General features: G+C 39.1%; 1 long non-coding RNA gene across 1 annotated transcript in view; it reads right to left on the bottom strand.

The window, feature by feature from the left end:
* Positions 1-25,286, bottom strand: part of LOC130704754 (uncharacterized) — a 221,487-nt gene that overhangs the window by 31,549 nt on the left and 164,652 nt on the right. Inside the window, exons 3-4 of the long non-coding RNA XR_009005222.1 lie at positions 20,784-20,930; positions 17,642-17,806 (exon numbers count right to left, since the gene is read on the bottom strand). This is a non-coding gene — a long non-coding RNA (uncharacterized LOC130704754). The remainder of the gene's footprint in view (positions 1-17,641; positions 17,807-20,783; positions 20,931-25,286) is intronic.

Below are 25,286 nucleotides of genomic sequence, written 5' to 3'. Positions count from 1 at the left end.
TTCCTTTTCATGGTAAAAAGGATCATTTACCTATGGACTGTCTGGCATAAGCATGGTTTTAATAACAGCTCCTATTAATATGGTCACAACAACTCCATAAAATTAAAAAACAGTCCTCAAGTTTGGCAGAGGATGAGTAAACTTGTAAAAGAAACTGGATGCTCTCAACTATATCTGAAGCTTCATGACCTCTGTGGCAACCCTCTTATGTTGGATTCCAATGTTCAATAGGCAATCATCACATAATTACGGGGCCTTTGCCATAAAAATAAATCTACTGAGCGTCTGCTATGTGCCAGGCACTGTGCTAAGAAGGTTATGTGAGTTCCCTTTGGAAATCTTCACCTCAGCTATATGAGGCAGGTACTCTTGTTAGATGAGAAAACTGTGTCCTGGAGACATGAAGTGGGTTCCCCCAAAGTGACACATGAGTAAGCAGCAGAGCTAAGAGTTAAAGCTAGGCGCCCTGAGGTTACAGCTTGCATCCTGAGATCATATGGCTCTGCTGAGGACTGACCATGTGCCCTGATCCCACCCACTCTCCCTTCTCCTCACCCCTATTACATCCCTGCCCCAGGTCATAGTCAGCTATTGTTGGCTGGCCATGAGATGCCTAGGAGGAATCTCTGAATTGGGCCTTTTGCTCAAAGTCTCCAAATTACTTGGAAAAAAAAAAAAAAGAAGAAGAAGAAGAAGAAAAGGAAAAGCTTTAGGTGAATACTGAATTTTGTGACAGTTGGCAATTATTTCCCTGTTTTGTTTCTCTCCCTAAATGGACATATATAATAGATGTCAGCCAAAGAGAATTACAAAATTGCTCTAAAAGTCCACTAGTAAACCACATATCTTGTTATTTTTATTGACAAACTACACTGAAACTTAAAGCTGAGATGCCTCAAGAATCTGTTTTCAGGTAGATCAATTAATTGAGATAGAGACATTATTTTCATTATGCTTCCCACGTGCCAGGCACCGTACCAGGTACCTTACCACAGTATCTAACCACAATAACACTGTGACAGAGTACTTTTCTTTTCACTACTTTGTAGATGAAGGGACCTCAGGTTAGGGAGGTTAAGTAACTTCCCTAAGCCATGAGCTAAAAAGTGACAAGGCCATGACGTGGCCCCTGGTCTGACTCCAGCGTTCATATTTTCAAATTCTTTTTGCTACATTTCCTAAATGCAGAGGGGCAGTCTATGGTCATTCAGACATCACTCATGTCCCCTGTGTGTGTGGGGGGGAGTGAGACTGATCCCATGCCCTTTAAAAAGGTTTATAAGAGTGCAAATTAGTCTACTCTTCTGCCTCTTTTTCCTGGGAACAGAAACGCAGGGCCTCCTACAGATCCTACATCACTACAAAGCCAATGTATTTCATAAGCCCCTTATTTTAAAACTGTTTTCCCTTCCCTGAACATTCTGCTTGTGTTGCCTTACTTGCTGCAGTAAGCACCACGCTACCCACGGCAGACGCACACTCTTACGGTCCTGACAATACCGTGGCAAGTTAGCAAGAAGAGTTTCCAGCACTATGAAACATAGCCAAACCTGTCTTTAATATCACCCCACTCAGCCTCGAGTAAATTAATAATATCTCCACACGTAAAGAGGAAACAATATACCTTTGAAAAAGAGCAGCAGGCAAGAAGGTACTTTCATCTGCATTTATTTTGAATTCTAAGACAAGCTTCCTTTTCCGTCACTCACAGATAATTTCCTCCTTTTTTTCTATTGATATGCTAGTAAATCAAGGACCTAAAATCAGAACTCTGAAAGTAAAAAAAAAAAAAAAAAAGGCCACTGTAGATTTTTTTCCTTACCTTTAAAAAAAAAAGAGTTTACCCTCTCGCCACAACAGATGGTTTTAAAGGCAGTGATTACAAAATTCTGAAGGTAAAATGGTTTAATTACAAAGTCAATACTACCTCCAACCTGGGCTGAGTCTTTAGTGTAAAAACAACAGACGGAGCAGTGCAAACGCTAGGGCAATGTTTAACCAGAACTTTGCATAGCTACTGCAGTAGGGTTTTCCATGGGGCTTTAGTAAACTACGGAACACATGATTCTGGGTTCCTATTCATTGAATGTCCTCAGAGGACGAAGAGTTATAGACATGAGTATCTATTTCACCGTGTAATATATGTAAACACACAAACAAGTCTGATGAGGCCCACTGGAACCCAATATTATGAGACGGGGCTCAATTTCACCAAAAATGAGCAATTAGGAAAAGTTAAGAATACACAAAAAAGGAGTTTGTCATAGGCATGAGTTTGCAATTCATTTTAAAAAGGACATCATTCTGAAATTACATGTTAGTAAGTCATTTTCCAAACATTAAATGGTCGGTTTTGGCTTACAACTCAAAGGAAAAGCAATGACACAGTAAGAAGCGATTCAACTGCTAGATGTTTGTAGAGTTGTTGTTAGTTTTTATTTTTTTAATCGCACAAAAGGGCAAAATTTAAGTAGGCTTTCTTTATAAAATTATCATCTTTTTTCCAAAACAGAAACGACTGGAGGACACAAAATATTATTTGTGGGTTAAATCTTGATTCTAATTAAATTTATAATATTGAAAAATAAAATCAGAGTGATTGGGGAAAGCTTTCCTATATGCTAGCAACACATTCAGACATAACAAATGACTCAATTAGTGAAATTATTTTCATTTTACCCATTAAATGGAATTAGAACCATCCATGAAAACTTATGTAAAAGAAAATCACATGCATTTTCCTTAAACTGGTGTATTCTTGCTTCATATTCACGAAACATTTAATATAGGCAATTACAGGATAGTTGGGGTCACTGAGCTGAGCAGGTGTGGGAGGATCTAAATAGTTAAGTAAAATAAACATTTCTGATGGTCTTATCTCCGTACCTTCTGATCTTAATAAATGTCACCAGGATAACCTAAAACAACTCTTCCAGCAACTCTCTGCAGGGAATTAAAATCAGAAGCATTTGGTGATTTCTAATCTGTTCAGGTTGCTCTGGGAGGGAAAATGCCTCATTCCAGCAGAAAGTACCTGGGATTACATTCAACAACATTTGGAAAGGTTGGTGTTGAGGTTAAAATGTGAAGAAAAGAGAAAGTAAAGGTAAATAAACACCATGTTCTGAAAATAAAAATGGCTTAAAAGGTGCAATTTTTAAAATATGACATTAAGGCAAAGTAAGTACATTCTCAATCATAATTACCACACGTTAATTTCACTTTGGGAGAAGTATTAAAATTTAATTACCTGAATTTACAGTACTAAGACATATCTAGTTGGTTGCTGAATTTCACTCTCTGCCACAAGTTTTCTAAAAAGCCCTAAATAAGCAAAAGCTCTCAACTTCTAAAAGTCATTAATAAAATTAAGAAATTCTTTGGTAATGCTCAGTAGTAAGTTCTTGAAAATCACGCATTTGAAATTCATTCATTCACTCTCATTTCCTTCTTGATAGGCAACCATTCTAATACATTTAATGTGTAACTTGAAAAAAACACTTTGTACTGCAATATCATAGAGGAATAGACCATTCCACTTATCCTAAGTGTACAGCTTGGTGAATTCTCACAAATTGAACACAACTGTGCAGTCAGTCCCAAGATCAGGAAGCAGATGTTGCTAGCACCCCACAAGCCTTTCTTGTGCCCCCTTCTAGTCACGAACAGCTCAGGGGGACCATTTTCCTGACTTTTAGCAGAAGAGGTTAACTTTGCTGGTTTTGTACATTACATAAACAGAACCATACTATTTGCACTTGTATGTGTCTGGCTTCTTTAGTTCAACATTGTGTTTTTAAGATTCATTCACGTTTTTGTGTAAATTGAAGATTGTTCATTCTTACTACTGCATGATATCACATTTTGTGACTCAACCACTGTTCATTTCCATTCTATTATTGATGGGCATTTGGGTAGGTTCCAGTTTTGCCCTTGCTAATAGGGTTGCTAAGAACCTTCTGTTTCATCTTTTGGTGAACACATTTCCATATTTCTGTCAGGCTTATGCCTAGGATTGGAACTGTAATTCACAGTATATATAATATAATATATTCACCTTCAGTCAATATGGCTAAAGCTGTACCACAATGAGCTTTTGTGCTGAGTCCTTTGCTTCTATGTCCTTGTACAGTATGAATTATTGTTTTGCATGCAAATGTTTTTATTCATATAAATGGTTTTCTGTTACACATCTCGTTCTGTTTCCTACTTTTTTCCCACTCAGGATTATGGATTTAACATCATGCATGCTGCTTGTGAACATCGAGTCTGTTACTTCTAACTAGACACTACCACAGGATGGATAGTGACATTTTTATTAACAACAGGGGAAAAGTTTCATCCAAAAAACACAATTCTATAGGCCCACTGAAAACCAAGTTTTTAAAGACTATTTGATTCTGCGGGAAAAGAAGGACATAAAACTATAAAGTATGGCCCAAATTTTATTTTTAAATATATATATCTGAAAGGAAATATACCTGATATAAATAGTGTTTACTATGATATAGGACCTAGGGTGCTTTTAAACATTTTTTCCTGTATTATCCAAGGATATTATAGCCAAGAAAAGGTAAGTAAAAAAGAAAATATAAAACATATGAGTACTGTTTTTACATGAGTTAAGTGTTAGAAAACATTCTTACTTTTTATATCCTGATCATTTGTTTTTACATCATTGTTTTCATAATCATTATCTGTAGTTTGTGCTAAGTCTACTATTGTTGTCTCTTCAAATACTACCTTGTTTTAAATCTTTGTCTTTCCTCTCTATTTAGTTTCTTTTATACTGCAACTTTCTTCATTAGAAAGGCCAACTGAAGTCAGCACATCCCTCTCTTCTCTAGGGAGCAGCCCTCTTCCTCCCAAAGCTAACAGGTGAGATTTTGCATAGAGTAGAGTATTATTATGAAAACTCTACATCCTGTAGTTTTCTTTTAAGACGTCTTTTCTCTGCTCAAACTTGTTTCTTAATTAACTCAATCATTATATCTAACCCACACTGAGAATATTTTAAATTATAATTGTTAGGGTTACTAAATAGAAACAGGGTCTCATACAAGACAGGGCCCTTCTACAATTTTAACCCACATTAGCGCCAAGGATTCATGTTACTCAATTTTGCTTCTACTTCAAACTGTCCTTTGTTCTCGGCTACAAACAAAAATGTCAGTGGTCATTCTCTCAAGCAGGAACAAAACCCAATATTTAGGGTTAGAGAACTTTTTGCAGTTTAGAAAGGACAGTAGCGATTATCTAATTCCAGTGATAACCTTTTCTTATGTTCACTTATTAACTAAATGATTATACCTAACCCACATTGAGAATACTTTAAATTTGGCTTCATCGTGACTGCCATGAGCCTGAGGCACTTTTCTCTTTGTGGGCTCCTTTTTCCGTACAAAAATATTAAAAATTGAAAAGCTTGAAAATCCAATAAGATGGGGAAAGAGACAACAGAGATGAACTGGGGAAACCAGGACAAGGGATAGGACCAGAATGCTCCATCCACATGGCTGGCGAGGAAGAAGGCTCTCTCATGAGCTGTACCACATTTTTTCATCCCCTTCCTTGCCACATCCATATGGAAGTGCTCCGGGGAGCCCTTGAAAGGCCACAAGCACCGTGCTCCCCAACTACCCTGCCTGCTTCCTTTCTCTCTCACAGCACCTTTTCTGTCATGCAGCTTATCCCCTCAGGCCCCGGTTCTCTGCATCTAGCAATCTGGAGGCTGGACAGTCATATAAATAAATAAATGTTCATTGAAGAAAGTGCTGTACAGGATGGGAGTCACCTCTTCATTCTTTATTCCTACTATGGTTAAACAAACAAACAAAACATGCCCTGGTGTTGACTTTGACTCTCTAGAACTGCCTGATCCGCCTTGGTTGTCTGACTTACTGGACCAACTAGAAATGAAAACTCTGGACAGAAAGGAGGGCCTCTTCCTTCTCACACACACTAAGGCAGCTGCCAGCTTCACCTGCACCCCAGGCTGAAACAGCATTGTATAGCACCTCTATACTTTGATCCACTGAAAAATATCTTCAAAGCAGAATGCAATCCAAGGGTAAATAAAGGAGACAACTTGTGCATTTTTAAGTCTTCTCTTGGTTAACAACTTTTGCTAATGATGGCAACAAAATTATTGGAGCCTGCAATAAGCCATCCAGTAGTCAAACAGGTCACCTTATGACCAGTATTAAGATTTAAATATCCTTTAAAATTAAACACTTTGGGGTTATTAATGTTTCCTTTCCTCTCAAAATTTTTGTGTTGAGAGGAGGTATGGGAGGAAATGTATTAGCAACAGTAGGATGTGAAGAATAACTCTAAGTACATTAAACATCTGTTGATGGAGCTATTAACACAGTTTGTAGATACCGCCACCTGGCCCTTATTCCATTTTGGTCAAACTTTAGTGCCTGAAAATACACTGTAGCAGTCACGTTCCACTTCTATTAAATCTTTTACTACTGCATTAGGTGGAACGTAAGCGTCAATCAGTTCTCATGGACAGAAAAAACACCTACTTATGGCAAATGCCAATAAGAAAATGCCAAGGGTTAACCTTCACTTAGCATTCAAGCTGGCCGTGTGAGAGGAAGCCCTTAAAGCAGCAAATGGAGAGAAAGGCAGCTAGAGTTTGTATAATCACGTTATTCAGGTGAGAGAATTTCAGCTCCTTCCTCTTTCACATCTATAGGTTATTTCCAAATGCAGCATCAGATTTCTCATGGACAGGGAGCTAAATAAAAAAGGACCTCAAAAAAAGTCTCCATCTTCCTTGAATGTTAAGCCTATACTGATTGCTCTTCTTTTTCAGAAAAAGCATGTGAACAAGTGCTTGTCCTGAAGTCTCATGAGATTTACAGAGTCCAAATAAAGGCATAAAAATGTTTCTACTGAAAGGACAACTGACTTTCCTGATGTAAGACCACTCATCCCTGGTGTTCTATAATACATGGTTTATAAGCTACAAAAGCATTCTTCCTCCCTCTGCAACTGAACCCGGCTTCCTTGTTTGCTGGCTTCTCGGCTCCTCCTATATTACCATTTTCTTCATATACAAAGATACTCTACTAAAGAGATTCACCATGTTTGCAGAGGTGCTTCAAGGGATCTAAGGGACTGAAATTTCATTTTTAAGTTCCTCTATGACATGTGTCTGCTTCCAGCTTGGCCATTTGGGATTTAAGGCCTCAGTCTATGAATGTTTATGGAATGATGGACTCAGTGATGATCTTGAGCTTTAAGAGAGACCACCGTGGGTCATCCTCACCCGTACTAACTGTTCTGTGCAACTGCCTCTGTAATTCCACATACCACAGATATGTAACGTTCCTTGAAATTGTTCATCTCGGCTCCAAAAAGAAATGCCCTCTTTCTGCTTCCTATGTATCAATATGCCCTCTGTATTATCCATTAGATACTGTAGAACCCCATGGTCAAACGTCTGCCCCAATATTATGACTTAAGGATGTGTCTTGGCCCTAGTTTGATGCAGTTGGACTGGTTTATCAGTCATAGTCATATCAAAAGCATCTACTTTCCGTTCTGTGAATGGATGGCATGTGTTGTGGTGACATTTAAGTCTTTGGCATTCTTTGACAATTCCATCTAGTTATTGCATTCGATTTCATTCTGTCTTCATTATGTAATTGGTGCTTTGATTTCCTTCTCTGTAAAATGAGGAAACTGATGCCTGGGTTATATATTTCATGGATGATAGATACAAATGGAAAAAGATATATATCTTGAAGCACAATGTGATACAGCTATTGACAGCGTTATCTCTCACCTTTCCCCCTCCTTCCCGTTCCCAAAGCCGTTATCCTAGTTTAGAAACATTTTATGCCTTACCTACATTATCTCTATTCTGTCAATTTGAAAAAAAAGTTAAAAACAAAAAAATCCCTTTCTTTCCTCCTGCTGGCTGAAATACTGCTGATTCTTGAAGACTCAACTGACATACTTTTTCCACCCTAGAAACTTCCCAGTTCTCCCAGAATTGCTTACTTGCCATATTTTATATTACACTGTTAGCTTCTGATAAGTCTGTCTCTTCACCTAAATTGTAAATTATTTGAGGGAAGAAGTCTTGTTTTTGGTTACCTTTTCTTCCTCCATCCACAGTATTTAGCATAATGCTTGAAAAACTAAAGTTTCGTGAAGAATTGAATCAATTGAATGAGGGTAGTGAAGAGACCTGGGGAGGAATACTATCATATTAAGACCAAAATACATGTCTTGCCAAATTCTGTGGCCAATTCTTTTTATCTTCATATTCAGGGCCTCTTGGCAGCATTTGAAATGGCTGAGCACTTTCTTTTGTGAAACACATTTTCCTGCCGGTTTTTAGGACACCACACTCTCCTTTTCCTTCCACTTTACTATTTCTCCAATTTATTTTCTGACTCCCCTTCCTCTGTTCACATCTAAACATTAGAACATCCCAGAATTCTGTCCTTAATCCTTCACCCTTTCTACTAACTCTCCCCAGATGATATCATCTTGTCTGATGCCAATAAACATCATTGATATGCCATCAATCCCAGGTTTATATCTCCAGCTCAGAGGGCTCCCCTGAATTCTGGACTTATATATCCATTGTCTTTGAGATTCCGCTAGGATGACCGATTTTCATCTTAAATTTAACATGCACAGTACAAAATTCTCGAGTTTCTTTCACTCCTTCCCAAGTCTGGTTAGTCCCCCAGTCCCCACACCTCCTTCAATTTGATTAGGCCAAAAATCTAGGAGTCATCTTTCACTCCTCTCAATCCTTCAAAACTTACATCAAATCCATCAGCAAGGCCGGTGACCTCTACCTGCGAAACATATCTCACATCTGACCCCTTCTCTCCATCCCCACTGCTACAGCGCCAGTCCAAGCCTCCATCACCTCTTGCTTGGACGGAGTGGTCTTCTAGCTTTCAACCTTTCCCCACAGTCTTTTCTTCACACTGGTGTCAAAGGAAACTGTTGAAAAGCGTAAGTCTCATCATGTAAATTAAACTCCTTCAAAGGTTTCCTATTGGATTAGAATATAATCTAAACTTTTCCCTCATCGTCTGCAAGGCTCTGAACTCCACCTAAGTCTGCCGGCTCATCTCTTGCACTTTCTCTCTGGAACACTCCGCTCCTGCAAGGCTCTCTCATCGTCAGCTGCTGGGGACACTCTTCCCTCAGATCATCGCGTGGTGCCTCCTCATCATTCAGGTCTTGGCTCAACACCGCCCTCGGAGCGACCTTCCCTGACCACTCTAACTATGGTAGCCTTGCCCCCCACACCCTATAGCCCTCTATCCCATTATTTTATTTTATAGTCTTACTAGAAATTATCACTGTCAGGAATTATTCATTTACTCATTTTCACATTTAGTGTTTGCCTCCACCAACCCCTCTTTGTATCAGGAATTTACCCTTGTTCACTGTTGTAACGCTAGCTTAGGATAATGCCTGGCCCATAGTGGATACACAACAGATATCTGTTGAATGACTGGAACATCTACTTCATGTATTCATTTACCAAACAATCATTTAGCACCATCTGTGTACAGGCCCTGAATATGTGCTGCTATATAAGTGTGATAAAATAGGGGTCCTGGAGCCTGTGCTCCGCAACAAGAGAGGCCGCGATAGTGAGAGGCCCGCGCACCGCGATGAAGAGTGGCCCCCGCTTGCCGCAACTAGAGAATGCCCTTGCACAGAAACGAAGACCCAACACAGCTAAAAATAATAAAATAAATAAATAAATAATAATAATTTTAAAAAAATAAAGGAATTCCTTTAAAAAAAAAAATCTCACTTCCAAGATTTGGTGTTTCTTGCTAATGCAAAACATCACTAAAAAAAAAAAAAAAATAGGGCTCCTGGGACCTCCCTGGTGGCACGGTGGTTAAGACTCCGTGCTCCCAATGCCGGGGGCCTGGGTTCAGTCCCTGGTTGGGGAACTAGATCTCGCATGCATGCCACAACTAAGTGTTCACATGCCGCAACTAAGGAGCCCACCTGCCACAGCTAAGACCTGGTGCAACCAAACAAAAATTATATATATATTAAAAAAAAAATTAAGGTTCCTGCTTTCCAGAGGAGTAGAGGAGACAATGAGGGACAGGCCTGTCCCTGAGGGACAGGCGGGAGCCACAGCAGCATCCAGGTGAGGTGTGCAACAAAGACCCGGGGTGTCTGTAGGAGGTTCGGGAAAAGACTTTGTGAAAGAGAGTGTATTAGGTTTCTACTGCTCTCATAGCAAATTACCACAAATTTAGCATCTATTTATTATCTTACAGTTCTAGAGATCAAAAGTCCCACTGGGCTCAGCTGGGTCTCAGCTTAGAGTCTCACAGGTCAGCAGGGCAGTGTTCATTTCTGGAGGCTCAGGGGGTACGTGGTTTTTCAGTTCATTCAAGTTGGCCAAATTCAGTTTCTTGCGGTTGTAGGACTGAGGTTAGTATTTCCTCGTTGGCTGTCATTTAGGGGCTGGTCTTTGTTCCTAGGAACTACTCACAGTTCTCAAGCTTTCCCTGTAACCTGCCTCCAGTCACGGGGTGTCAGATATCTCTCACACTTCGAGTCTCTGCAACTTCCTCTTCTGTTGCATCCCTCTTCTGCCCCCAATCAGGGAAAGTTCTCCCCTTTTAAGTTCTGGTGATTACAGGGGACCCATCTGGATAATCCAGGATAACTTCCCTATTGTACAGTGTGTAATGTAAATTGTATCTGTAAAATCACGTTTGGCAAGTATAACAGCATAATTACAGTTTCTGGGGATTAGGATATAGACATCTTTGCGGAGGCATTATTCTGCCTACCGTAGAATAGATGACTAATCTAAATCTTTCAGATCAATTAGGGGTTTTCTAGGCAAGAAAAGTGAGAACATGCCAAACAATGGGAAAAAAACAGAGAATCACAAAATCCTTGCCAGTCATCCCATATCGCTAGAACACTGGGATGTCAGTATGCATGGGAAAGGTGTAGGACAAAACATAAGGCTAGAGAGGTGGGAAGAACATAGATGTTGAAGGCGTTGTGTACAACATGGAGGAGTTTGGACTGTATCACAAGGTCAACCAGGAGCCATCAAGGGCTTCTGAGGCTGGGAGCTTATGATGGGATTTAGGGAGAACAGCAATTCCAGACAAGACTGGGTTTGCTGTAAGAGCAGAGGAACTTGCACGTAAAACCAAGTGAACACTTCTGTGACCCAACAAGTGAGGAAGAGGAAGTGGCTGATTGTGCAAAAAACTGTGTGAAATGCTCCAGGTTGCCTGGGAAGACTCAAGTGCTCTGATTTCCTACTTCTTGGTAAGGATCATGAAAGGATCCTCAATCCCAAATTATCTCACTCACATATGTCACATATTATACCATAGTTATATGTATATAGTACAAAAATAATACATATATATAATTATATGCATAAAATTTTACACATAGTATTATATATTATATATAATTTAAAATTGTATAATTTTATAAATACCTTTATAATATAGTAAAAATTTATTCTGAATCATCTGGATGTTCACTCTCTAATCAAGATTGTCTAATCCAATTGTCACTGGATTTCGGTGCCTACAGCTGAGTGTATGTATATGATTCCATGGTCTAAGTCTTAAGGAGAAAAGAGCAAAAGCAGACCCAAATGTTTTATTCATGCTAAGTGAAGGCCAAATGATCTGTGCTTGCTGTCTGAATAACAGTATCACAGTAGAGCAAAGAACAGAAGTGATGGGAGATTGAGTCTCAGCAGTGAGGGAATGCCCAGCACAAAACCCACATCCAGCAGTCAGCATCATTTCGTGTTTCAAATAGGCAGTTTCAGCAAAACAAAACCATCGGTTATATTAAATTGAATATTAATATGAATAGTGTTGGTTTTGTAGTTTTGTTTATATATAATTTGAAATTTCATTTTGTTTAATAAAGTTTATATCTAGTTTTGTAGGTCTATATATATGTGAGATTATTATATATAAAACTGATTTAACACTGGGGACGGAGTCCATAAAAATTATTTTTATTTGTACTTCAAATTTCAGAAATGCAACTCTATTGTTTTAGTTATTTGACTGCTACCCTTCACAGGACAGGTGATTATATTCCAGTCATGTAATTGAGGAGAAGGTGGGGGAGAAGCAGGATTACTTAGAGAATTGTAGTATCAAAACATTTCTGATTCTGAAAGAAATTATGCAGCTTCATAGTGGTTTTTATCTATTCTGAAGAGTTCTATACTACAAGCATGCATATTTCTCTTTGTTTTGCTATATGTTAATTGCATTTTTATATAAGAATGAAAACCTATAATTTTTTATAATGAAAAATCTATATCTATTTTTGTGCTAACACTCCTGTTTAGAATATTGAAACTTTAAGAATTAAAAGGACTGTTAAATTCAACTCTATCACAAACACACACACACATACCTGTCATAAAAAACAACAGCAACAAGGACTAGAGGAACTGAATGGCTTGTAACACAACTTTCAGCACTTTATGTTTTCTGTGTCTTAGACCCAGACTACAAGTCAGGCCTGTTTATGACCTGTGCCTACAGTGCCTTATACTTCTTCATCCAGCTCAGAGCAACTGAAATGTCCAAGGTCTGTCTCCCCCACTGGACTCAGCTCTGCAAAGATAGGGATCTCTTATGCCTGATTCCTGCTGTATCCACATTGTTGAGCACATATTTATTGAGAAGGAGAGGAGGACAAAAGGAAGGGCAGAGGAATGAGATGAATGGATGAATGGATGAATGGATGGATGGATGGATTGAGGAAGGAAGGAAGGAAGGGAGGGAGGGAGGGAGGGAGGGAGGAAGGAAGGAAAGAAGGGAGGAAAGAAGAAAAGAAGGGAGGGAGGGAGGAAGCAGGAGAGAAGGAGGAAAAGAAGGGAAGGAGAAAGAGGTCTAGTTCAGGTCTCTAAACTCCCAGTCTACTCTTTTTTACTATACCATACGCCATGCAAAACCTTAAATCTACATTTTTTTCAGGATTTACACTTGAGATTACAATCCTGCTGTCATACAAAAAGGTCCACAAGAATAGAAGCCAGCTTACCATGATACCATAATTGAAGGAAGCCCCATGGAAGCAAAGCACCACGTATATTTTACTAAAACTATATTCTCAAGCCTAGCGCAATGTCTGGCATATAGTATGTGCTCAAAAAATATTTATTGGATAAATGTATGTAGGCATCAGGGGAAAGACTAAGGAAAACTGTTGCAGCTAGTCCAAAAACACTTGTAAGTCTCAGTAAAGCAATACATCTGTCTATTTTTGCAAGAAAATCAAAACACCTCCTCCGCAAATGGATTACAGGAAAACTGTCTTGAATCTGATGTTGCAAGATGAGAATTTCCATTTATAAGGAGGATACAAATAGAGGGAATTAATCAGAGTATGAAGAAAATCAAGTTAAATGTTTTAGTAAAACATTAGAGAAAGAAACTTGTTTCCTCTGTAATAAAGATTAGACAGTTGATAAGCTCCTCAAGAGGACATAATGATCTCTCCCAGTGGAATCAAGTATATAGAAACTGCCCCAAGAATGAATGACTGCTCTTAACCAGTTGTGTTGCCCAAGGTCACGTGCAGATGCTGCAGACCCAGCAAGCGTAATAAAAAAAAAAAATCAGTGGAAAAAGCAAGCAATAGGTAAGGCTGGAGAAACAGTCAGGGAATCTTGTAGGGGGTCGGTAGTGGGATGAGGGATCTCAATTATTGCAGTGTGGAGTGGCGAACAGGGCCCAGGCTTTGGAACTGGTAGACTTGGATGGGGACACTCACCAGCTACCTGACTTTGGACGGGTTACTTATCCTCTTCGAGCTTCACTTTTTGGATGTAAAATAAAGACAACGTTATTTGCATTAGAGTTAATGTGTATATAGTTGCTGGCATGCGATAGGTACTCAATGAGTGGTATTTAAAATTATCATCATCATCATCATCATTCTAGTATCAGGGACCTCTGAACATACAGAGGAAAAAAACGGTTGCACGACTTCACTTTTGCATTTCTAACAAACTCCTAGGTGATACCAATGGGGCTGCTCCATGGACCACACTTTGAGAAACCAGATTGGACCCTTTCAGAACCTCTGGCTCTCCTCTAGAACTGCAGCTCCACAAGTTCTCCAAGTGATTCCTGTGTACACTGAAGTCTGAGATGCGCTAATCTAGAGTATAGAGTTTCTGATGCAAGGCGGTGGGCAGGGTGGGGGGAGTCTTTCTACAAAAGAAACTGTGAGGACTAATTTACATTGCTCTAAATAATAACAACAATATGCTCTTAATGGGACACGTTGTCCAGAATTTTCTCCCCGAGTTCTATGGGAAGAATGGCCAACTGAGGATGTAGCTGATGCCCAAGAGGGGTTAATCCACCTTCACGCTCACCGGGGAAGCTAAGCTGGTGCCCATCTCCCTTGCTTTTTATAGAATGAAGATTTGGTAGAGCTGGGCTGGTGTGTTCTTAGAATGTCATCAGCGAGGCCAAAGCAGATCAGCTGTTACCATGGCCCCTTAAGCCTTTCTTTCTGTGGTTTGGTTCATCTTCAGAGGCAGCAAGGGGAAAAGGCACTAATGCCTCATCCTGTCCACCAGAGCTAACTGCCCCGCAGCTTTGTGCAAAAGGCACCCACTGTAGCCTTGCCTTTGCTCTATCCTCAAGCTTTGTCATGGGGGCGTGTAAAGGGGATAGCTGGTTGGAAACAGCAGAGTCCGTTTTCCTGTCTGAGGCTCTGTCCTTAACCTAAAGTCGGCAGCACAGAAATGTATAATGGCTCCTACCTCACCACTGACCAGTTTTTGAGAAAATGGAAATAGAGAAGGAAAAATGGTATGGGAAAACTAAATAAAGGGAGAGAATTTAAAGGAAATTTCTAGCTCTGAAGAGGTGATGGACCTAGAGTCTGCCATACAGAGTGAAGTAAGTCAGAAAGAGAAAAACAAATACCGTATGCTAACACATATATATGGAATCTAAAAATATGGTACTGATGAACCTAGTGGCAGGGCAGGAATAAAGACGCAGATGTAGAGAACGGACTTGAGGACACAGTGGGGGAAGGGTAAGCTGGGACGAAGTGAGAGAGTGGCATGGACATAAATATACTACCAAATGTAAAATAGATAGCTAGTGGGAAGCAGCCACATAGCACAGGGATATCAGCTCTGTGTTTTGTGTCCACCTAGAGGGATCGGATAGGGAGGGTGGGAGGGAGATGCAAGAGGGAGGGGATATGGAGATATATGTATACGTATAGTTGATTCACTTTGTTGTACAGCAGAAACTAACGCAACATTGTAAAGTAATTATACCCCAATAAAGATGTTAAAAAAATAATAATAATAATTTAAAAATCATATAAAAGGAGAATCTTGGCTTCATGTCCCCTGGTTCCAAATTACCACAAGAATCTTTCTATGACGTTGGGGTTAGGACTAAATAGGATCTGCTTATGGATACTCACTTATCAACCTGGAGCTCCAGGGTCCGTAAAATAAAGGTGGAGGAGGAAACAGTCAGGCTCTTAAAGGAACAGTGTGTCTAAATACAATCTATCTGATTGAAGCAGTTTCGTCCTCTTTTGGGTCTGCAAATCCATGGTCACTGCTCCCTCTGCTGGACTACCAGCGTAGATTGCCTGATTTATAAATTCCAAACCCGTCATTCATTCAATCTGCCCTCTGTGAACCGAGCAACTGCTCTGAAGTGCAAAATGAAATTTTGATGGGATGGGGAGAACAAAGCCAGCTTACAATTTCCTAACAGTTTGTTACTGGATGAAGAAAAAAAAAGCAGCATAATTTATTTTCCACAGGAAAGAAAAATGAAAGCAAAGGGCCCCACGTGGAGACATCTTCTAAATATTTAGTATTGCTATAAAAATAGTCCTAGAAAGGATGAATAAATATTCTCCATGTGCTAGAGAAGCAACATGAATGCAACTTCCTCTCCTCTTTTTCTTGCCCACCAATCCCGCAGCAAGGATAGTAAGTGGGCCCTTCCTCCTCATGGCAAATGGAAATACTATTGGCATACTGACTTCAACAGCAGGTACTGCATTATTTAAAAGGACTTGCAGAGAAAAACAGTAAGAATGAACAGTTTACCACGGACACAACATAATCTACTAAAAACATTTCCCTCTTTCTATCTTCTTTCTTGTGCTCCATTTCTAAATAGTTTGTGAAGAACACCCCTCCCCAATCTACCTCACCTTAGTGAGGAAGCTTTTCCTTTATTGGATACTTCTAAAAACTTTGATTAACTTCAAACCTATACAAAAGTGAAAAAAAATAGTACTCGCCTTCACGTACCTACCACACAGCTTCCACAATTATCAACACACGGCCAATCCTAAGTGTCTGCACCCCCATCAGCTTCCCCTTGTCTTATTATTGTCAAGTAAATTTCACACATTTTAATTCATTCACAAATGCTTCAGTATTTGTTCTAAAAGATAAGGACTATTTATGACCATATAATATCATCATTACACCTAAAAATTAATAAATTCTTAATACTGAATATCCAGTAAATGTTTAAATTCCAATTGCCCATAAATGTCATTAATTTTTTAATAATTTGCTTGTTTGAATTAAGTTCCAAATAAGGTCCCCACATTGTGTTTGGTTGATATGTCTTTTAAGGTATTTTAATCAATAGATTCCTCCTCCGACTCTTCCTTTTCCTGCAGTTTATTTTTAATGAAACCAGGTTGTTTGTCCTATAGAATTTCCTCCATTCTGAATTTTGCTGATTGCATCTCTGTGATACAGCTTCATAAGTTGGGGCTTCAGTATATTGGTAATTGGACCTAGAGCTTTGCCAGATTTAGGTTCTTTTTTTTTTTTTTTGAGCAATACTGCTTCATAGGCGGTGTGTTCTTCTATCCAGAGGCATCTAATGTCTGGTTGTCACTCCTTCTGTCCTGTTAGCAGCTAATGATGCTCAATGCCTAAAACATCAATTCACTGTGATATTCTAATTATAAACTTTCTTATTCATTTAACTGGAATACTTCTAGAGAAGTATACTTGTATTTGGTTATCCGGTGATATAGTTTGCATAGGAAAGGCAAAATAAATGACTGATTCTCTTTAGTTGCAAGTTATCAAAATAATGAGTTGGGTTCCCTAAAATGCTCCAAAGGTGACAGATTAGTTTTGTTTCTAGTCATGTGTTCTTAAATAACCTCTAAGGCCGGTCTTGGGATGGTTGGGTTTTGACACAATTCATAGGTTACCAGAAATTAATTATAAATTTGCTTTCTTAATTATTCTCATTCTATCATTTTTTACAGTGATATAAGTTTTCAATCTTTTAGTTGGATAGGTGTCCTCTTTCATCCAGCTTGGGTTTACCTGTTCTTTTTTGAGTATCCTTGAACATTTATTCATAATCAAACTCTCTCTCGGTCTCACACATAAGCCTACTCATTTATTTATGTCATCCATTAAACAATGTCCATTGAGGGCCCACTATGTGCCAGGCATTGCCCTAAAACATATAAAAATCGCTTTCTTCTTGGAATTACATTCCAAGGGGGAAGACAGGAATCACAGACACACAGAAATAAACAGAGAGACACAGACACAGACACACACACACACACCTACCTCGTGATAAAAAAGCTCCCATTCCTGTTTTCAGTTTCAACGCCATCCTCCCAGTTTTGTTTGCCTTTCTTCCCATGAAGGTTGGCATCAGTTTGAAAGCCTTCTTAGTTATAGGAATGAAGCTGTGTTTTGGTTGGAAGTTCTCAGGAAGAGCGGCTCCTGCAACTGTGAATGTATGTGTGTTTCTGCATGCATGTTTCACATGCTGCTGTGCCCATGTGGTGACCTAGCCCATGATTAATCAGGGAAAATTTTGGACTAGAAACCGTGTCTCTGACAATGGCACTGCAGAACAGATGACAGAGACTAGTGATCACTGGTATGCTAAATGCTCTGGGGCAGGGGTACAACTTTTTTTTATTGGGAATACTTTATTTCTTTGCCTCAACTAGCATTTCTTAACATGATGTATATTTGAATCTCCTGGGGAGCTTATAAAAACGACTCATGCCAGGCCATAGGTGAATAAATCAGAATCTTCATCAGGTGGTGGGAATGGGGATTGTTTTACAAGCTTCTCAGGTGATTCCAATATGCAACCAGGATTGAAAACAGAAGCCTAAATTAACAGGTTTTGTGCTAGGTAATGAGAATAATGAGTAAATAAAGCAAGTTCTCCAATACTGTCAGTAGAGGGCAACATGGCCCCAATTATTAAATAATCCAAACTCATTGATGTCTCATTGGACTAGCCCAATAGATTTTTTCAGCATTTTAAATTAAATATTCTGCTTTCATAAAACTGTGATTTTGGTTCCAGAGCTATATAAGCTTTAACTATATTTTATAACTGAATAAAATTTAAATTAATTTAGAAATTAAACAACGAATTCAGCTATTTCAACAATACTGAGAGGTCATTTTAAACTACATTATTTTAAACTACAGATGAAAAAAATTTGAAATGCGGCCAGAATAAATAACATTTAGGTTTTGATAAAAGTTACAGAATATATTTCTGGATTTGGTAAATTATTTTTTTTTAATTTAAATAACATGAGTTGTCAGCATGACTGATTTTCAGCCTAAAGGCTCAAACTAAAAAATTAGACAAGAGGATCTGGAAAGAATTCCTAGGAATGTATTTCACAAAGCTGCATTAGTGTCAGAATAATCAATAAATGTTTGCTGTACTAATTAGATTCAGCAGATGGGAGAATTCTTGTGTCAATTACCCAGCCCTATTTTATATAAAGATTCTCACTTATCTGAAACATAACAATACATGCTATTTTCAAACGGCCTTTATATCCACCTTGTATTTAGTATGAGTGGGGCCCAGTTATAATGCGGTAGAGAGTGCAGCCCATCTGATAAAGATTAGGTTGAAAGTGATTATTCCCTAAATCTTCTTCGGGAGGAGGGGTGTTGGGCATCTCTGCTTGAGAAGTAGTATTAGGCTTACTTACACACAGATTTTATGACACCAAATGGGTCTTCCTTCCCTCTTACCTTCACTCATTGTGAATATATAATAATTTTAGAAAAGTAGACTCGCTTCCAAGAACTAAAGAGTCCCACAATAAAAGTCTAAAGATCAAAGGCCTCATTTTACGATGGAATCTGTTATCTGCCTTATTGCTCTGTACTTTATCACATTTTGTTAGCATTTCAGGTGAATACTGACTAAATCTAGTTGTGTGAAGAATTAATATAGCTAAGTCCAGTAACATGAACACTTTCTCATATTCATATTTGTACATATGTAGTTATTTGCACATAGAAAACATCCTCATCTACAAACATATGTATGTAAACACCCCCATACCCTCTTTACTCGTTGACATTGGATTTCAATAAAATCATGTTTCTATTAAAATTTCAGTTCCATCCATAGACTATACTGAAAAACTCTCATTAATGTAAAAATGATCACTTAACAATATACCCTCAAAATTCATATACATTGCAGTTTGTTTACTTCAGAAGTCTTGACGTATGCCAGCAAGACTTGAGATGTCTTGCTACATCCCTACAGCACTTAAACTAGACAGATAGATTATCAACTAGTCATATCCACATTTATTTGGTGGAAAGTTGTTTAAAGCACAATAAGAAACGTAGCAACAATCAAAGGCAGCTTCCTTCTTATAAATAATATCTTGTCTTCTTAAGCAATATAACTTTGTACTTGATGCCTCTAGTGGAAATATTTTTTATCTCGAGAGATGCCAAATTTACTGTCTATGTACATGTGACACTCACGTTTTAGCTTGTGTAAATGAACACAAGATAAAGTCCGGTACTAACAGACAGAAGAGACTTCCACAGAAGGGTAAAAGGACGATGAGTACTTGCCACTCCCAAGTCTGCTGGTCTCTTTTCCTATAGTCATGGAAGCTGTTGGTCATTTTGCTTTAGTGGGCAAGAGTCAACTGACTCCCCACTCCCTGTGCCACAGGCCTGCAAGCTTCGGATGGAAAACAATTTCGACATTCACCACTTGGACTCCCGCCCTTAGCAAGCACATTTGTTGTTCATACATGGTCTTTTGGCTGCCTTCTCTCCCAGCCATCTGTTAAGAGAGGCATTGTGCCTGCTCAGATGGGACGGTGCCACTATTTCCAAGAGACTCTCACAAAATACATGTGTCTTAACTACCCTGACTTCACAAAGTTCAAAATACATTTACCGACTGGAATTGCATTTTAAAACCCCACAGAGCTGAGTGGTGAAGGGCTGAATTCTGTGTCCAGATGAATTGTGAGATTCCCAAAAGAATTATTCAAGACTTACTTTCAACGGTGGACAATGAAATCGAATGCTGCATTTTCCATGATTGAACGCGGGATATAAATACAGCTGCACACATCACTGCTTTCTCCTTCATGTGACCAGCTCTGAGCAAACAGCGACTATACACCTGTTATCCCCTCATCCTCAGGGCTACACATTTCATCGATTCACAGAGATTGTTTATACACTTGGAATATTTGATTTGCATGTGATTGATTATGGCTCAGCCTGTGTGAGCCCCAACTGTCATTAGCAAGGCTGTAGTAGTGATACTAGATTTACTCTGTGAAACCCACCAGGACAGAGATTGCCTTTCCAAAGAAGGTTGGGTTGAGCTTTTTGCACCTTTCAGTTAGTACATTTTCAAGTTCATTATTTCCCCTCAAGGTTTAAATGCGCCTCTTACCAGATTTTTATGCATCTCAGAGTGGAGTTTGAGCCCACCTCCAGGTCTCTGTCAAGTTTCAACATTCCACTAGATAGGTCACCATGTATTGCCGTCAACTTGTGTATCCTTCTGCATTTGGCTGATGGTCATTTCACATATCCATACCTGGATTGGAAAGCAAAGCTAATTTGGGATGCAAGCCTAACAAAGCCAGTCAAATACCACCTGAATGAGCTCTAACTCTGAATCAGACAATAAATATTGTTGTTGCATATGAATACCACCAAATTTCACCACTTCTAAGTCTTTTTCCTCTAAAATTCTAGTTAGAAAAGTAATGATTTCTTAACTGAAAGCTAACATTAAAAGAATTACCTAAAACTACACATTTTTTTAAAAAAAAGATTACCAAATTTATAGTATCATGCTCCTGCTCAACTAAATAAATATTAGAGATTTGATTTTATGTAGAAAATGGAATTTATGGGTTTTTTTTACCCCCAAAGGATGTGTTAAGTGATGAAAATGAACTATCTCACTTGATTCAGAGAGGATTTTGTCCAGATGATGGGCAGCTTTGAGTGAAGTGGTTAAATTGTGTGAGAGGAACATTCTGCACAGGATGGCAGGTGAGGTAATAAAAACCCAGAAGAGGGATAATTTGGATGCAAAGGGCAAACAGCAGAAGGAAGCTCTCATGAGCTGAACGGTGGTAATGGGATGGGGAACACACAATGATACGAGCCCACTGAATCAGTCAGGAGTGTGTAATAAGGGCCTTGTAACTGAGGATAAGGAATCTGACCTTAAAGCCCAGTGTGATGGGAAAGTCACAATGGTCCCATGAACTGGGTTGTGGTGTGGTAATCTGGCCCAAGGCTTAGGTGGAATGTAGCCTAAAGAATCAGTCACAGTGGGACAGGGCCTAGGAAGGCTGACAGCTGACTGCAAACCTGAGGTATTCTAGCTAGAGCTAGGTGAGTAATTGCCACTGAGTCCAGCTCTGTGAGAAGCACCATGCATACCTTATCCATCATTGTATTTCCAGAATCGAACACAAAGCCTAGTGTATAGTAAGTGCTCAATAAAGATGGTGGATCACGTGAGGGAGAAGGTAAGAGTTTTGTGTGATGGTTTGAAGAAAAGAGCGCCAACATTTGGCAATGGAATGGCAGTCGTGGATGAATGACAATTATTATTCCAAAGCTTCTTGACTGAGGACTAGAGCTGGATTTACAAAAAGCCACATAAGCTTAAACTTCAGGGCCCCTCCCTGGTACAGGCCCCTTCCAAGATCCTGGGAGTGACTCTAGCAATGTGTATATGTCATCAGTTTTTGTAAAATTATCAAAAGGAGGACATTTGCACAACAATAGATAAGACTACTATCCTTTTCCACATTGACTTTCCCTCAGTCACTCCTACTTTCATGCTGGGGATGGTATTGTAGAGTAGCTGTGAGCTTTTTGGGAATCTGGCTAACAGGAAGCTGAATTGAAGAAATAATTTCAGTTTAATGAGATCCAGTTATGTGGTTTTCAGCCCTTTTTGAGTGTAGCTAAGCCCTAGATACTCCTTCTGCTACTATGACAACTCACCTGGTGCTGTGACACAGAGGGACAGGAATAGAGAAAATATCAAAATCGTTTACTGTCAGAGACAATTCTCTGACTGTGTCCTACAAGGCCAGTCCCCAGTGTGGGGTGGAGGAGTAGCAAGGTTTGAACTGTTTGGAGGTAGAATCTAGTTATGGAAAGCTTTTCCTCTTATCCAGTACTCATTAACACCTCATCAGAAAACAATGTTATTACTGCCCAGTAATGCAGCGCAGAGTATTACAAATTCACCACATATTTTTTTCCTTTTAGATGGGAATCTCATGAAATAGAATTTATCAGAATTATTATAGAGGTAGGGTATAAACTTTTGTCAAAACTGCAAATAGTACATGTGGGAATTCACATATTTTATATGTCCCAACAATTCATAATAAAAAACAAAGTTCTATCATCCATGTTAGAAGAAAGACTGAATTACCTTTCTACTCTGTCTATAGGATATATTTTTTAATTGCTTGGCATATAATTAGGTGATCCATAAGTAGACAGACAAAAAAAGTAGGAGAAAATGTATAAAAGTACACTGGGCAAAGTAATAGAAAATAATATGTTGTTTTTCTTTTGTTTTGTAGTGTTTGTGATATTTGTCAGCTTTTCAACATTGGTAACTTGTTGTCATTGCTTTTCTCATTCTGAATATTTGCCTAATTTATAATCAGAAGTTTGCATTCTCTCTCTTAAAGAGCCCCTCCCCCCAAATTGTATAAACCTCAAGACCCACAAAACCTGATTAAAACAGAGGTGGTGAATCTGATAAGAAGAGCTTAGAAGAAAGACAAAGAGAAATGTTTCTGTATATAAGAATAGAAAAAGTTCAAGATACCTGATGGCATATTTGGGTGTAGACTGTAGCAGAGAAATTGAGGATCAGACCATGTAAAATTGTCTCTCGGGACTTCCCTGGTGGTGCAGTGGTTAAGAATCTGCCTGCCAATGCAGGGGACATGGGTTCGAGCCCTGGTCCGGGAAGATCCCACATGCCTTGGAGCAACTAAGCCCGTGCGCCACAACTACTGAGCCTGGGCTCTAGAGCCCACGAGCCACAACTACTGAAGCCCATGTGCCACAACTACTGAAGCCCATGCACCTAGAGACCGTGCTCCACAACAAGAGAAGCCACCACAATGAGAAGCCCGTGCACCACAATGAAGAGTAGCCCCCACTCGCTGCAACTAGAGAAAGCCCGCGTGCAGCAACGAAGACCCAATGCGGCCATAAATAAATAAATAAATATATAATTTAAAAAAATTGTCTCTCATTTGTATACATGGGATCCAAGACATTGAGGGGATTTTAAAAACCTGAATTATGGAGTATAGAGACACCAGTAGAAATGAACACTAACAGAAATAGGTACAGGTCAGAACCTGAAAGACTTCTATTTTCAGTGGAAAGTAGGAGGATATAATCCTAAAGTTGAGATTATCAAGATAGAAGATAAAAGTAAATTCCTGGAAACTAAGATAAGAAAAAGACAATATAGAAAAGCACTATAGAATTTAAGAACGAGTTACACATACACAGTGGGTCCTGCGTATCCACGAGTTCTGCACCCAAACATTCACTCAGCCGCGGATCGATTCTCATTTGAAACGGAGGCCTGACTGTGCCGTGCCCCTTTATCGGAAGGGACTTGAACATCAGCGGATTTTGGTATCCACCGGCTCAAGGGGCCTGGAAACCCATCTCCCACGGATACTGAGGGGTGACGTATTATCTACCTAAAGACGATTGAAGGTGAAAGCAGTTTTTTTTTTTTTTTTTTTTTTTTTAATGAGGATCTTGAATCAGATGCGTATGTTTGATTGATTGATTGATTGATTGATTTTGGCTGTGTTGGGTCTTCGTTTCTGTGCGAGGGCTTTCTCCAGTTGTGGCAAGCGGGGGCCACTCTTCATCGCGATGCGCGGGCCTCTCTCGTTGCGGAGCACAGGCTCCAGACGCGCAGGCTCAGCAGTTGTGGCTCACGGGCCCAGCCGCTCTGCGGCATGTGGGATCTTCCCAGGCCAGGGCTCGAACCCGTGTCCCCTGCATTAGCAGGCAGATTCTCAACCACTGCGCCACCAGGGAAGCCCTGAAAGCAGTTTTTTCTTCAACATTTTGTTAATGTTAGTACTGATAAACTCTAGAATAATATTAATAATAATACAAATAATAAAAAATTAAAAATTAATATCTATTCAGAGGATTTTTGTGAAGATTTTAAAATGCGTTTATAAGTGCTCAGCATAGTGCCCGGCATAGAACAAGAGCAAAAATTATATATTTGAACTATATATTATTAGAGTAAATAAAAATGAAATCAGTTGAAATCTGCAAGAAACAAAGGGAAAAAAAGAAAAAAAAACACTCCTGATAGAGCAGGCTTAATGGAGATTTACAATTTCATTGGTAATGATCATCATGAAAAATAAATATACAAGCATATATTTAACATTAATTGTTCTTTGAAAATGTTTATCCTTGAGAGAAGTTTGAAGAGACTGAAAGGAGTGAAAGGTTAATAAAAGGGTTGAATTAACAGTGTTAGCTGTTTGAAATTGCAAACAGCTTTATTTCCACTAATAAGCTGTCAATGCTGTATGATAAAGCTCAAGGAAATTTCACAAAGCCTAGATTCATCTTGCTGTTTTTCTAACTCCTAGAGAATATCTTAATTATAGCAAGGATAAATCTTAAGAAACAAACTGTAGAAAAGTCAGAAAGACCTCCCACACATAGACAACTTTCAAAAGCTTCCCACCATGTATCTTTTCAATATGTTAATGCTGTAGTTAACCAAGTCTGGAGAGAGTTTCCAGTTTTTCTTCATCCTGATTTTTCATATCAGAATATCTGAGAAACAGGGACTTCCCTGGTGGTCCAGTGGTTAAGACTTCATGTTCCAGTGCAAGGGCGCATG

Source organism: Balaenoptera acutorostrata, chromosome 14 (assembly GCF_949987535.1).
Source record: "Balaenoptera acutorostrata chromosome 14, mBalAcu1.1, whole genome shotgun sequence".
NCBI classification, from domain to species: domain Eukaryota; kingdom Metazoa; phylum Chordata; class Mammalia; order Artiodactyla; family Balaenopteridae; genus Balaenoptera; species Balaenoptera acutorostrata.
Note: the sequence above shows the minus strand (reverse complement) of the source record. Positions and strands in the feature narration are given on the sequence as shown.